Here is a 15,080-nt window from a genome sequence, read left to right on the forward strand (position 1 = left end):
CTGAATTTCCAGGATTCTAGGTGCTGACACCCCATATTCTCTGACATCTCCCTAGACCACAGTCGAGTTAGAATCCATCAAAGTTATTTATGTGCTGCAATGAAAAAAAAAAGAGAGACTTTTCCTGCTCACTATTGTTTGTCATTATTTCACCTGTTGAACTTCTTCCTGAGGTTTTTTTTTCTTGTTCTCCTTATAGTTTATCTTATTTACTGCTGTATTAGAGAGAGCGATCGAGGGCAAGCAGGGGGATGGGGCAGAAAGAGATGGGGAGAGAGAGAGTTTTTTAAGCTGGCTCCATGTCCACCGTGGAGCCTGTCTCAGGGCTCGGTCCCAAACCTGAGATCAAACCTGAGCCAAAACCAAGAAGCAGAGGCTTAACTGACTGAGACACCCAGGCACGCCTTAATAACATATTCTAAAAACTTTCCCTGGTAAATAGTGCTTAACAGCCATCATTTTTTTTTTTTCCTAATGCACTAGGAGAAATTCGAAGTGTCCAGAATTTATACTTCCTTTGGCGTAACCATTAGGTCCCTGATTTGGTGTTCTCTATGGTCAGCCCCCCGACCCCCCACCCCAACCTGCCCCCAGCGCCCTCCCTTTGGATGTTGGTAATAAATTAAATCTCTTTTCAAAAGATAGAAATCTCTCCTAGTTTTTCTTATAATATAGCTGTAGTCAGGTTGGTTCTTTTTTCCTTAAGTATTTCTAGTATCAGATGTCTTGCCTTCGGATTCGCCGTATTTATAATGTGAAAAAGAGAATTAGTTCATTTTGTTTCTCTTGAACATAAAAGAAGAAGGAAGTGTCTTTGCAGGTGTTATTGTGCCTAAAACATCACTGTGCTTATGTTTCATTATTTGTTTTTAACTTTACAGCCTACATCTGCATTTTTCCCCCGGTCAGAATGAGTAACAGTGATAGATGGTTCATTTAGGTGAAGGAGCTATTTTAAACCAAATTGTCCCCATTGAAAGAAAAGGGGGACTTTGCCGTCAGCTGCAGAAATGCGGTTTTTCACCAGAATGATTGGTTACTGAACGAAAGTGCATTTGAAAACTCCCTTTTTTTCTTGTGTGATTAAAGAGGACAGCAGAGAACGAGTATCTGGGTAGTCAAAGTGTTCTGGAATCTTTTCCCTCACTCTGGCAAGCCTGCCTTCCTTGTAGGTGTATCTCAAATGGAACAGAATGTGTGAAAGCCATTTAAATGATTATTTGATAATTTAATAAAGGAAAATGCTTCAAGCCACCACACCCCTCCTACGGTTGATAACTGATGCCACCTACTGCGAAAATATTTTACAAAACACTTTCGTTTGGAATCAGTATCAAATAATGATTTTAAAATAAAACATGTGTAGAGTTTTCTCTTGGCTCTTCCCAGTTTCGGGAGCAGACTGTCAGCTGCCCACCCTTGAGTGGATGTACCAACCTCTTTTTTCCTCCCACAGAGTTGCTTCTCTACCCACAGGTTTGGCTTAGCAGGTTTCATATACTGGTATTCAGCCCTGGAATGACTCTTAATATATTTGCATTTAATTTTTTTTTCCTTTGGATGGTAGTTGCGCTTAGCATTTAAAAATATTATCTGCTTGCTGTGCTAGGTAAAGGGGGCGCATATTTCTTTTCTGTCGTTCCTTTGTTTTAAGGGGGAGGATTTTAAAGAGTTGAACCATTTGTGTGTACTAGACGCACACTGTGACTTCTGAGGGCAGTTTGGTGTGCCCAAGGCATTCTTCTGTGCCGATAGGAGTTTCTTGGTACTAGAACAAGTCAGAGGCACTGCACACCCTTATAATTTCCCTGGCCAGTTTGGTGCATTTGCTTTCTGAGAAACTGACTTAAAGAGCAATGAAAATGGTCCACTTAAAGGCTGCACAGTGTACTTGGCGTCTCTGAATCCTTAGCATCTATGGGGCTACGTTCTCCTCAGGCTCCAGGCTTTTGTGAGGAGGTCCTGTTTTGTCTTTTTCTTCCGTTCTGCCCCTCCCCCCTGCCCCGCGCCCCTCCCCAGCCATGTTTGCTGTGGCTCCTGCTCTCTTCGGCAGCCCTGCTGTCTGGAGCACCTTGTGCAGCTCCAGACGGCCTGAGGAGCTCTAATTGTGAGCAGCAAGTTTGCAGGGAGCCCTGAAGCTTGCAGCCATTGCCGTCTGAGCTTGACACAAGTGGCACAATTATCCAGAAGCCCTTGATGAAGCAGCAACTCTTAAGGATACTCGAGTGGTCGTGGAGCATTCCAGAACTGAAAGGAACTTGCTGCCGGGTCGATGCCCAGTCCATCTTGTTGTTACTGTTTCGTACGCCCTGGCTAGCTTAATGAGATGGTATGGAGAACCCAAGGCAGCGGATCCAACTTTTTTTTTTTTCCCAAACTCTCTTGGTGACATTGACTAGAAAACAAGGGAAAGAAAGAAAGAGACATGGCTGATTTGCATATTGTACAAGGATATCGTGGAGCCCAGACGATGAAATCTGAATAAATACGTGGATTTTGAGAACCTCTTTTTTTTTTTTCCCTGACAGTATTCAGCATTAAGTATACACTTAAGCAGTAATGACTCTGAAGCTATGCTTTGCATTCATGAACACACACCGTAGGGTGACGCTTCAAGCTCTAGGTGAAGCCAAGATTTTCTGAATTATGTTTCATTGGGGAATTTTTACCTTTTTTTCCTGTTTATGACAGTCATTTCATCTGGTTTTATAATGAGGTCAGGAACAGGTGAATGTAAAATAATACTAGTAAGTGGAGGGACTTCTGTGTTAATGATTAGGCTATTTTTTAAATTAAAAAGTTCTGGTATTTGAAACACGCTCTGTACTTTAAGCACACTTAGCAGTAATTAATCAGAATGAAAGATTTTAGCACTCCCTGATTATGTACAAATGATCATGGCTACCTGTCTACAAGAAGTCACAGAAACCGACATAATGGCTAAAACTGGGGGAATAACGGTTGCCTGCTTGTTTTTTTTTCCCATTATGCCAGTAAATAGAAAGAATTAGCACTTGTGTCCTATGGGGGTATGCTTAACTCCTTCCCCCAAAAGACCAACTTTTCCCTTTTATAAAATACAGGTCTGCATATTAAGCCAATAACCTTTAAAAAATGAGACATCAGAAAAAAAAAACACAACAAGAAGAAAACCCACAGTAAAGGCATTTTTCTAGGGAACTCTTACAGCCCATTTTAAACATCTTTTGTGTTTCCACATATCAAGCTACTTTATGGACTTTTGCTGTGGCATTGCCCTTCAACGAGAAAGCTTTTTCCATTTTGTACCATAAAGAATATTATTTTTCTGCCAGCCAATTTTCTCTGTTAGTCACTAATTGGCTACATAAATCTCGGGTGTTGAGAATGAGGAATGTTTCAGTGTCATAGAGTGTAATCTTCACCCTTATTTACCAATTCATTAAGATTCATTGATGCAGGATCGGTGAGAGGAAATGACAACATAAATCAGACCTCCAACATAATGACCCTAATCAGTTGGGAATTGCTGGAAATGTCATGATGAACTATGTCCTTGTGTTCGTGCCACTGTACATTGTCATTGCGCTGCTTTATGAGTGGGACGCATCTTCCTGACACTGACTGTATTTAACGAAAAAAGAGTTGTTAAAAACCCGATTCCATTAAAGCCGTGAGATCCATACAAGGTCCTGTGGTATTTAGCCTTGCGCCCTTTACCTTCATTGTAACTGCTTAATGGAGCCGCAGTTTAATGCACATGTAGAGTACACCTGAGTAAAAACTCCCCAGGAAAAAAAAGAAAAAAAAGCAAAAAAGCAAGTTGATTTATAGCTTGTCATGTCTTTATTTAACCCAATAGTTTCAGCGTGTATGGAGAATTGGAAACAGTAAGTTCTCCACTTAGGTACCAAATCTCTTGTCACTAAGCTGAGGAAGCATCCCACTGACCTCGAACTCCCTAAATATCGTCTCCTTCAGTGACGTGTGGGATGAAAACCTCCGTCTCCACAGGTTTGCTGATGGTAACTGCTGGTCATTCCTAGCATAATGTGTCAATTCAAAATTAGCGATAGAATTTGACAGGGGCTCCTGTAAAGAGGTTTCTGGATTCCCTCCCACCCCCGAAGGGATTGATTTTATTCTACCACATTCTTGGAATTGGTTACTGGAAGACTTGGGGGGGGGCTGGTTATGTGGCTCATGCGCATTTTTCGATTTAATACAGGTTATTCATTTAGCTGTAATGAATTAACCGGGCGACGGTGGGACCAGCCCGGCAGGCAATCGTCCTTCCCTTTTACTCACCGCTCATTAAAATCTTGCCGGTGAGCAGCAAGTAAACACCTTTCAGGATGTGAAGATTGAAAATTGTCGCTTTATACTCCTTTAGTTTTTTTTTTTAAACATCGAGCATGAGGGTAACCATTTTTTTTTAATCTTAAAAAAGATCTTTAATCTATGGTATAAGGCTGAGAAAGACCTATAAGAGAACAAGACAAGTTTACCTAATCTTGACAGCCCTGGGTGTAATCTCACTCTGCTTGTGACAAGTCAGACTCTAAGATTTATAACTCCTTAATCAAATGTCTAGAAGTCTCAGGAAATGTTATCATAGGACTTCCTTTCACATGACTTACTGAGAACGCAATAGACCGTTAGATAAGCTTTACACTAAGCCGGACCTTAGAATAATTCAAATTGACTAACAGTTCTGTTGGTTTTTTTGTTTTGGGGGGGTTTTGTGGAGGGTTTTTTTGTTTTTTTGTTTTTTGTGTGTTTTTTGTTTTGTTTTGGTTTGGTTTGGTTTTTTGGCTTTTTGTTTGTTTGTTTGTTTGTTTTGGTTGGGGGTAGAATGTGTGTCTTCTCTTTCAGCAGGGGTGTGCGCACAGTCTTGGCACACCGGGTTGGGGGTGCACTCTTTGGCTCCCAGGAGAAACACACAGTCCCATTTTGAGCTCTGTGGGCTCTAGGTAACCACACTTCACGTCCTGAGTTTTAGATCTGCCTGGTGAACCCTGAGGAGCCACGCGCATGGAAAAAACCTGCCCACCGCTGGGGCGGTGACCCTGATGTGCTCCTTCGGCATGCAGGCAGCCTCCAAAGAGGGTCTGGGTCCTGGTTCAGCTGTGAGGAGGGGACCGCAATGGGTTCCGAGCCACCCGTGCATCAGGGGAAGGCTGAGTAAGAGCGTGAGAACCACGGCAGCGCGGGAACCACACCGGCCTTCTCATGTGGTCCGGGGGGCCCCAGCACCACCAATACCACGAAGACCAGAATGACTCTCCCCACCCACAGCCAAACCAGAAACGTCCTGCTCACCCTGCCCTGTCATCAGAGGGGACTGTCAGCTGCTGTCTGACATCCTGCGTGCTTTGGCTCCTACCCCAGTCTGACCAGTGCAACTGTCCCAGGCCCTCTTTCTGGCTGGTGACAGCTCACTGCGGTGCACATGCCCAGAGACTGCGTGGCCCAGGTGGTGGGAGGCAGAGAGGGAGGGGAGACAGAGGTGGACAGAAAGATGAAGGGAGAGGGGGACAGAGGGAGGGAGGCACTGGCTCACTGCGAGGAGAGAAGAGCGGAAGAGAGAAGGGGAAAGATGCGTGGAGGGAAGGAGGAAGAGAGAGGGAACCCCAGGAAAGGAAACGGGAACCCCAGGGCAGACCCCGACCTCACCCATGCTGGGCCGAGGCCCCTGCCCCAGAGCTAGTATTTCTAAGGATGGCCTCAGCTAGAGCGGGGCTCTGAGGCTGCCAGGAATCTAGCCCGGGCCTGCTGAGCGCTCTCCAGTGTCAGCGTTATCCGTCAGACTCAGAGCAGGAATCCGCACTTTGAAGAACCCAGCCTTGCCTACAGAAAAGATCCCCGAGATTGTTACCCGTTCAGACCTTGCGAGACAAAGGGAGACACCCAGGTTTCTAACCAGAGGGACTTTGGTTAGCTCCAGTAAATGGGAAGATTAAAATCAGTGTAATTTAAACTCTGTCTCCCCAGAGGAGTCCAGCATCACAGGCTGCCAAAAACGTGCCCATGACCTTGATGTGTCAAGTCGAGTTACCTGTAAAAAAGAGGGCCATCGACAAAGTTGTGTCTCTACCCCCACCCCCTCTCTGGCCGGTTTTTGAAAACTTAGAACCACTAGGTTCCATCTGTGAAACCATCCTGTGTTTCTATAAGGTCACGGTTTTTTGGGAGCTTAAAGTAAAGACTGCCTAAATATCCGAAGACATGATTTTTCTTAGCCCACCCTGAGCCGCTGTGGTTGGCACTGTTTTCCGTGCCCGTTCTTGCCCTGCACTGAAATTCTTTCGCATCCCTTTGCTCTCTGTAGTTATGATGGGGTTTTTGTACACAACCTCATGGTTCAGATCTCTCCCCCAGCATCACTGTTAGAGGAAGAAATCCCAGAATGCTGGATAGGGGAAGCAAGTGGGCAGAGAATTGGAAATGAGTAGTGAAAAATAGCTAGCTACTCCTGGTAAAGAAAAATCCTTTACAGTAACAGGAATGTTTAACAGACAAAATACCTTCCAAATATGCAAATCTGTGTTTATCTCGGAGAATTCTGCAGGGAACAAATCCGTAGCATTAGCAATTACGACTTAGCTCTGAAGTTTTCTTCCCCCACCCCATAATGCTTATAAACATCAATATAGCTTAGAGCTTCATGTTAAACTGTTTTTCTCCTACTTCTTTTAAGAGTTATTTGTCTAACATGCTTTTATTATCCTAGATGATGTGATTTGGAAAGAAAGCATTAATTCTCTTATCAGCTCTGTTGCCTTCCCAGTTGTTCAGAGAATTGAGCTGCACTAGTAGTAGTTCACGAAGGAAGCAGCATTACGCGGAGAGCTCATTGCGCATCAGACTGAACGACTTCTAAACCGTGGCTACCCAGGCAAAGGGGATTGGCAGTTAGCATTTATGCGGCAAATGTATTGTAAGACCGTGGCAGGCAACAGAAACCAGGCACCTTCACACGCTGCCACCTCCCAGCTAGTCCCTTTGTGTCATCTAAATTTTTGAGGCACAAGGTGCCATAGCTCTTCTTTCCAATCTGCTGGTTGAATCTGGGTTCACGGACTAGTGTTCCTCGGGGGAGGAGTTTTGAGAGGTAGCTGGTATTTACTATAGATAAATAATATATATTCTGTCCTCCGTTCTTCCACTGATGTCTTCCTGCCTTCCTTCCTTCCTTCCTTCCTTCATTCAAGAGAGATGGGCAGACTGACTCCCTGACTGCAGCGTGCCAGGCCCGGCCAGGTTTGGGCACCTTTGGAGCTATTTCCGACTCTTAACGTGTATCACGTACATGATCGCGTTAGAATAATGTCAACTATAACCTTGTCAAAACAACTAGTCTGTGGGGTGTCCTTGGCATACACTGCTAATGTGTGATTATTTTCTAATGAGCTTCATGATAAATTAGATGCTGGCAGCTCATACGGGATGGCTGGGTGAGGGGATGCTTCCATCCCATACGGTCACGGACTCATTTATTCTGCACACATCTCCTGAACACCTACTGTGTATCACTGTGAAGGGCCAGTCTTTCCCCTTCTACCTCCTGAGTGTCTTCAGAAGCTTGTCTAAACCTCACTGCTTTTCATAACACGTGCCTCACCCAGGTGCGTCCCGCCCTCCCCTGGCCCCTCGTCTTCCCATTCAATTACCACTCAGTTCCCTTGAATCAGTGGTCTTCATCGTCTCCATCCTGTGTGTCCTTTTCTTCCCCAGCCAGCACAGAATCCATCATGTACCATTTCTGTAGTATGCTCTGTCCTGTCTCTTTCTTGCTCCCTCCCCCTTATCCTCTCTCCCTCCCCAGTTTTGGCCTTGGCGACCCACTGGTATTGTCCCAGAAGCGAACACACACACACACACACACTCACACTCCTGGGGGCGCTCTCAGAACCATGCCTTGTTGGCAGCTCTGCATTCCGGACTCCATGAAACAAGTCCTCCTGGGCTCCTCAGCCCCAGTGTGTGTGCTTTCTGATTTCTGCCATTGACCACACCGACGACACACTACTAATGCGTGTGTCTCCATACGCCAACATTCCATCCCAGTAGACGATCTAATTTTCCTTTTTACTGTCAAGGTGGGGGTCACGTGACTCATGAAACGTCCCTTCTTGAGACTCAGAATTTGCAGCATGTTTACTTCTCTGATCATCTCCTTAGTCTGCAAAATGGAAGGAATTCTCAGTTTATTGAGCAGCTGCCATATTCCTGGCGGTGTAATCGATTACTCATGTGTAGACTCTGTGTCCTTCCATCGCTCATGACCCTAGTCATTCATTCAGCAAGCTTTTGGATGGTCAGTGTCCAGTATCGTTAGGGTTTAGTCAAGCAGTGATAGGATATTCTTGACCTAGGGGGAGGACATGTTTAGTCAGAATCATGATAAAATATGCCCGATCTTTGGCCAACATAAAAATAAAGTTCATCTAGAGTACTTAGGGAGAAGTATATCTCCTCTCTAAAAGTAACATTTGAGCTGGGTTTCCAAGCATTCATTGTTTATGGATCGCAATCGTAGAAAGGGGGTCTCCAGCAAGAAAAGAATAGCATATGAAGAAATACAAAAGGGAAGCAGCAAGTAATGGAGAGTAGTGTCGGGTCAGTGGAAAGGGTGGGAGGAAAGAAGTCTGGGAAGTTATACAAGGGGCCTTTCCTCCAAGCAAAGGAATTGAGATTATCCCCTGAGACCAGGGGAGTTTGGGAGGTTTGCAAGCCAGGGAGTGGCCTGATGAGATTGGCTTTTGTTTTGAAATGATAGATATGGTAGTGGCAGAAGGTCACTGAGTATTGCAGGCAAGAGGTGATGGCCATTGGATGGCCGTGGGGATGAGGGAGAGAAAGGGGATAATAAGTCTGACACACAAGACTAGGAAAGACCAGGTCGCTGTGGACAACTAAGCGTGCAAAGAGATGACAGTAACTTTTTCCTGATCAAGGAAGGGAGCAGTTTTGAGGAAAGATTGTTTAGTTTTGCACATGTTGGAAGGAATCTAAGGAATTTTAAGGAATCTAATGAACTTTAAGTGGTGGGAATAACCAATAAAGAGAGAAGTAGTCAGGGATGCAATCTGGAGTAATTAGGGAATGGGGCAGGGGGCGTAAAGCAAATATACAGGGTACGGGGGAAATCTTACAGAGCAGCAGTATTGAATGTGTGGTTAGTGATAGTAAAGTCACACATCCCCTGGTCTGTCTGTCACAAATGCTGCCTCCAGGGTTCTACCCCAGCCCTTCTTGCGCTGGATCTGGGTGAAGCCCTTCATTCTAATTGGCTGCAGAGCTTAGGAACTACCCTAGCCTGAAAAATGGAGAATCCACGGTACAGACAGTTGAAAGTAGGAGATAAAAACTTGGGAGACCAAAGCCTTTCAAGATGCTTACCTGAATAGGAGAAGGAGGTTGAAGGGTGAGCAAAGCAAGAGCAGACAGGTACCCTGAAAATGACTATTTTGGGTCCGAATACCTTGGATATATGTAGAGGTTACAGTGAGGGAGCCCGTAGAGAGGGGGTTAGTGTTGACGAGATGGTAGTTGGTGGGTGAGGGTCTGGGTTTAGGATTGGAGAAGGTGAACACCCTCTTAATCTCAGAAGGAAAAGAGAAAAGGGAAGAAGGATGAAGATGCTTGATGTTGGGTGGGGAATTCCCTCTTGCCTTCTCTGTCATCTTATCAAACTCCGGCTCTCTAAACCACTTGAAACCACCAACCACCCCTTCCTTCTTGAAACTCCCTTCTACCTTCTGTGTCACTCTCGAGAGCTCTGTCCCTGACCGCGCCTCTGTAGTGTAATGGACAGAGACTGGATGTCTTTGATGTTTGAATCCTTGTCTACTAGCTTTCATGTGTGTATGTATATTAATACTTTCCAATCTTTGGTGTTTTCTTCTTTAAAAATGGAGGTTATATGGACCCCACAGAGTAACTGTGAGGATAGAACTTAGCACTCAGTAAATGTCTCTCTTCCTGTTTCCTAAATATAAGAATTGACTATGATTTTTCCAAGGACCTTTCCCCTCCCCTCTCAGTCTTATCCACCCCCTTTGAACTGTGGCCTCTGTACTAATGGCTCCCCACCAGCCTGTGTTTTCACTTCTGTTTCTCTCCTGAGAGCAACCTCTTCCCCTCACTTGGCTGTTCTCACAAGAGCATCATTATTCTCCCAATTACGTGGGCTAGAAATCTGAGAACCTTCATTGATGCCGGCTAAGCCCTTAGAATCAACTCCCAGCTTATCAGTTCTAGTGGCACAGTATCTCATTCATTCATTCATCTGGCATTGAATTATTTATCAAACTGCCTAGTACCCTGTTGGGTACAAAACACGATCCCTGGCTTACAGTTAAGCATTCCGAAAATTAGAATGCAGTGTACTGATTGCTCTGCAAAAGTTTAGTACAAAACTTGATGAGACCCTGTGGGAGAATGCCTACCCTTGGTGGGGAAGGTAGTCTGTAAAAGCTTCTTGGCTTGAACTAAATTTTGAGATTCAATAGGATTTAGCTCCTTAAAGATTCATGGCAGGGTACAGAGGTAGAGGGAGCCTGTGGCTACAGGTACAGAGACATTAGAGTTCCTTCTAGAGGGTGGCCATATTTTAGATAGGGAAGGAGAAGCGAGACAGAGGGTAGTGGGACAGCCAGATCATGAGGAGCTGTGTGCGTAGGCCAGTGCCGTGCAACAGAAATAAAAGAACCTTGGAAGGATTTTATGTTTTCTATTAGCCACATTTAAAAAGGTGAGAAAGAATCTGGCGTAAATTATAATAGTACTTTATTTAATCCAATCTATCCAAAATATTCCAACATATAATCAGTATTAAAAATTTACGAAAGACACATTCTACAGTCTTGTCTTGCATACTAAGTCTGAAAAATCATCTCACTTTGGATGTTAAAATTTCATCAGAAATACTTGATCTGGATTTAAATTTCACAAAACTCATCATTGAATAAATAGATTAGGAGCTTCACATACCCAAGTTGTTCAACACGTACTTAAAAGTTTTCCAGTAGCGGAACCGAGGATCATTTTTAAAATTTAAATTTAAGCTAATTTGCATTAAAATTGCACATGTATTAAAAATCCAGTTCTGTTGCGCTGGACAGATTCTAAGTGCTGAATAGGCCTCATGTGGCCAGTGACGTTTTCGTGTTGCTTGGAGCAGGCCTTCAGGTGTGGGACTCCCCTCTTGAGGCCATAGAGACCCATGGAAGCAAGAGAGGTGACAGGATCAGACGTGCTACTGTGTGGCCAGCCGAGGATATGGGTTAATTTGGAGTCATAGCGGGATGGTGGCCTGCTTCAAAGCAGAGGTGTGGAGAAGTGAGATATTACTAACATAAATAGAAGGGGCAGTGGATGGGAATTGCTAATATGGGAAATCAAAGAGAAGGAAGACCGTCAGATAATTCCCGATTTGGAATGTGAATCCTTTTCCCTGAAAACCTCCGGCTTAGGTTTGGATGGAGAAGAAGTAGGTGACCCCAGTTTGAGATGAGCTCAAGGTTGTTTTAGGACATCAAGGTAGAAATGTCCAGAAGGTTGTGGGAGTAGGGGTCTGCAGCTCTGGGAAGATAGTTTGGTTGGCAAAAATGATTTGGGAGTCACAGGATAGAGGCAGACATGAGGCGAAGGCACGGGAAGGATAAGGCCTTCCAGGGGTCAGGGGTCAGCAAACAACAGTCCTGTGTGCCAAACCCAGCTGCCTCCTATCTTACCAGAACTCAGCCACACTCATTTGTCCATTTTTATTCCTGGCTGCGTTTGTGCCCCAGCAGAAGTACTGCTCTGAGGAGTTGGGACACAGACCTTGTGGCGTACAATGTGTCACAAAAAGCAGCTTTTCGGCACTTTCTGGAAAAAGTTTTCCGCCCTTAGCTTTAGCATTTGGGAGCACCAAGGATGGAACTCTAGGCAAGCTGAAACATTTAAGAATGAGCAGGGGACGTTAAAGCTCATTAAAAAGTGAGAAGGAGCCACCAGATGTGTAGGCAGAGAACCGCTCAGAGCAGGAAGACCCGGAGGCAGAGAGGAGAGAATTTTGTATTCGAGAGAGAGAAACAATATGAATGACCGTGTAGTGTGTTGTGAGAGGTCAAGTGAGGTAAGGATTGAAAAGTGTCAATTGACTTGAGCCCCTCCACGCTCATTAGCAATTGCGGTAGGATTATTTTTGGGGGGGAGGAGAGGTGGGGCAGAAGCCAGCTCCCTGTGGGCTGGGGAACCAGTGGGAGGCAGGAAGTGGAGACAGTGAGGTACAGGGCCTTCCGTCATGGCGCTAGAAGGGAGGAGACGGCAGGAGGGAGCTGAGGGACGCTTGACGTTGAGGAGAACTGTGTTCAGGTGGGCAAGCACACCTTACAGAGGGCAAGGGAGAGGGGAGAGGGGACCACTGGGGGAGGAAGACTTCCAGGGCGATGGAGCAGGTGCTCACTGGGGGAGCAGGCAGGGGGAGGTGGGAGCGAGGTCCAGCCGTCTTTCTGTCCCCACCTTTACCACCTCTGTCAGCACTGGATTCAAGCTCCATAATTGATCTCCTTGCTTGAGCTCCCTGCGCCGTGGGCCCTTCTATCCGTATTCTAGAAGGCTCCCCTTCCCCAGCCCTGCCCGCTTCCTGAGAAGGTTAAGGTTAAGGTTCTGCCTCCACTCTGCATTTTTAGGCAAGCCACTTCCCCTTGCCGGCTCCTCCCATCCTCCTCGCTCGCTGGGAGCACACCCCGCCCCGGGCTCCTCCACACCCTCCTCAGGCCTAACCTCTTCAAATACAGTACTCCATTCAAATTCCCGGGCGTCACCTGCGTCTTGCCTAACCTGACCCCTAATAGGGGCTCCATTCGGTATAGTATTTATGAAGTAGAAATGCAAGCAAAAAATCACGAGTCATTAAAATTTTAAGGCACGTTATAAATTTATTATTGAACAAGAAATAGGACTCATTGCTTTGATCCCATAATAAAAACAGTACAAATGCACATAGAACATTTTTCTCAACCGTGACGCTTTTGGCACAGGGGACTAGACGTGGGAGCTGTCTTGTGCATTGTAGCCTGGTTAGCAGCCTCTCTGGTTTCCCAGGAGCACCTCTTTCCCTGCCTTGTGGCAAGCACAGGGTCTCCAGAATACTGCCAAAAGTCCTCTATGGGATATCCTTTTCCCTCCTACTTCGCATTTTTAGTAGTTGGAGCCAACAGAAATTATCCTAAAGATATAGCCTTTTTAGACATTTTATTTATCTTTCTGTTTAAGTGCAATTTAGTTAACATAGTGTATCATTAGTTTCAGGGGAGAATTCAGTGATTCCTCAGTTGCATGAAACACGCAGGGGTCATTCCATCAAATACCCCCCCTACTGCCCATCTCCCAGTTACCGCATTCCCCACCCCCCTACCCACCACCCCTCCAACAACCCTTAGTTTGTTTCCGGTAGTAAAGTGTCTTTTACAGTTGGCCTAAAGATGTCTCTTATTCCAGGCAATAATAAATGGAAACCACCCATTTTTGACCAGTAAGCCCAGCAGCCAGAGGCTCTGTTCTAGCCCATCTAACAACGCATCCAGTTACAAAAATTCAAACGAATGCTCTGAGGTGTGAGCTGATGTTTGTATCATTCAGCTCCTGTATGTTAAGACCTGAAAGTCTTAACAGGAACCACATTTCACATGCACATACTTCTCTTTTTCAGATCAGTTGTTGTTTTCTATTCTCTGATCAGCGTCATTCTGATACAAAGGAGGTCAGAAGTCTCCCATCATCCGTATCCACCTGTTGCAAGGAAGCCAGCTTTTGGAAAAACCCCCTCACTTGTACAAACAGGGAGAGCTATTACACCATATTTCAAATTTTTATTTGAAGTTCGTGAATTCATGGGGAATGAGCAAAGGAAAGGCCTGGCAGACTTCGGAGGGCTGTTTTAAGGAACACTTGAGCACACCCAGCTGTAAGGCTATGAGAGCTTCCTATTCAATGGGGCGGACTCTGGTCATTCAACTCTTAGGGTGGGCATCCTCAGTGCTGTGGGTTTGGTTGTGGACATTCTCCCATTCCTGTTCAGTCCAGCTTCCCCACTGGATAGACATGTGCTAGGCACACTAATAATTAACAAGTGGTGTCCACTGTATAAGGTATGGGTTGCTAATCCTACCTGCAGTGATTAGCGTGGACTTTTTCTAGACTTCAGCAAACCACATATACAAAGAAATGCTGCTTGAAAGCCAAATGAAGATTTGTCTTTGTGTATCCAGGCTTTCAAATGATAATCAATAGATGCTTAGAACAAGGCTGATAGGCAGTATCACCCTCTTCCCTGCTCTGCATTTTGCCTGTAAGTACAACTCGGTAAACAAGAGCTAATTCTTAACAATAACCTGGAAAGTTAATGTTGTTCTCTAAGTTGGCATTAGAAGAAATGTTGACTTTAAGGGCGTCGTATTCCTCATAGAGCTAGGAAAAAGCAGGAAAACATGCTAAAAAATAATTTAACTGACAACACAGTCCTACTTTAGGCTCGTTTTATGGTGGGAGAAGAGTATTCTGCACTTGGGAGTTTTTTAGTGGCTTCCCAAAGATCTGGGTTTTATGGGCTACTCATAATCACTGTGATTTATTGAATACCTACTACATACAAGGCACTTTACATATATTAGCTTTGCGTGCTCTAAGAGCACTATGCATTTTTCACAGTAGCACTTACCACTGTTCTAATCTCCACTTATTTATATGACTAATTGATTAATGTGTGTCTTCCCCATAAGACAGTCACCTCCATGTTGATGGATCTTATCAGTCTTTGTTCCCTATTGTTGCCCCAACACTTAATACAGGGTCCTGACACATGTTAGGTACAAAATAAATACTGCTCAGACGGGTGAGTGAACCCAAAAGCAGAATGGTATGGTTTTAGGGAAGGGGAAATGGAAAGATAGAGTGGTTGGGTGGCTTGTTGAAACCTTCAGGTTGGCAGAGTGGGAAATCACGTTCGAGTATGTCTGGTCTGGTGGCTTCTCAAACTTTAATGTGCTTGTGACTCACCTGGAGGGGGTGTGATCAAAATATAGATTGTCACAAATGAAATGGGTCTG

At 45.0% G+C, this 15,080-nt stretch overlaps 1 protein-coding gene across 7 annotated transcripts in view; it reads left to right on the top strand.

The window, feature by feature from the left end:
- The window catches only part of FOXP1 (forkhead box P1), a 528,267-nt gene that overhangs the window by 264,387 nt on the left and 248,800 nt on the right, over positions 1–15,080 (top strand). The gene's annotated exons all lie outside the window — the stretch shown is intronic.

Source organism: Mustela putorius, unplaced genomic scaffold (genome assembly GCF_011764305.1).
Source record: "Mustela putorius furo isolate JIRA1106 unplaced genomic scaffold, ASM1176430v1.1 tig00000095_pilon_pilon_pilon, whole genome shotgun sequence".
Classification (NCBI taxonomy): Eukaryota; Metazoa; Chordata; class Mammalia; order Carnivora; family Mustelidae; genus Mustela; species Mustela putorius.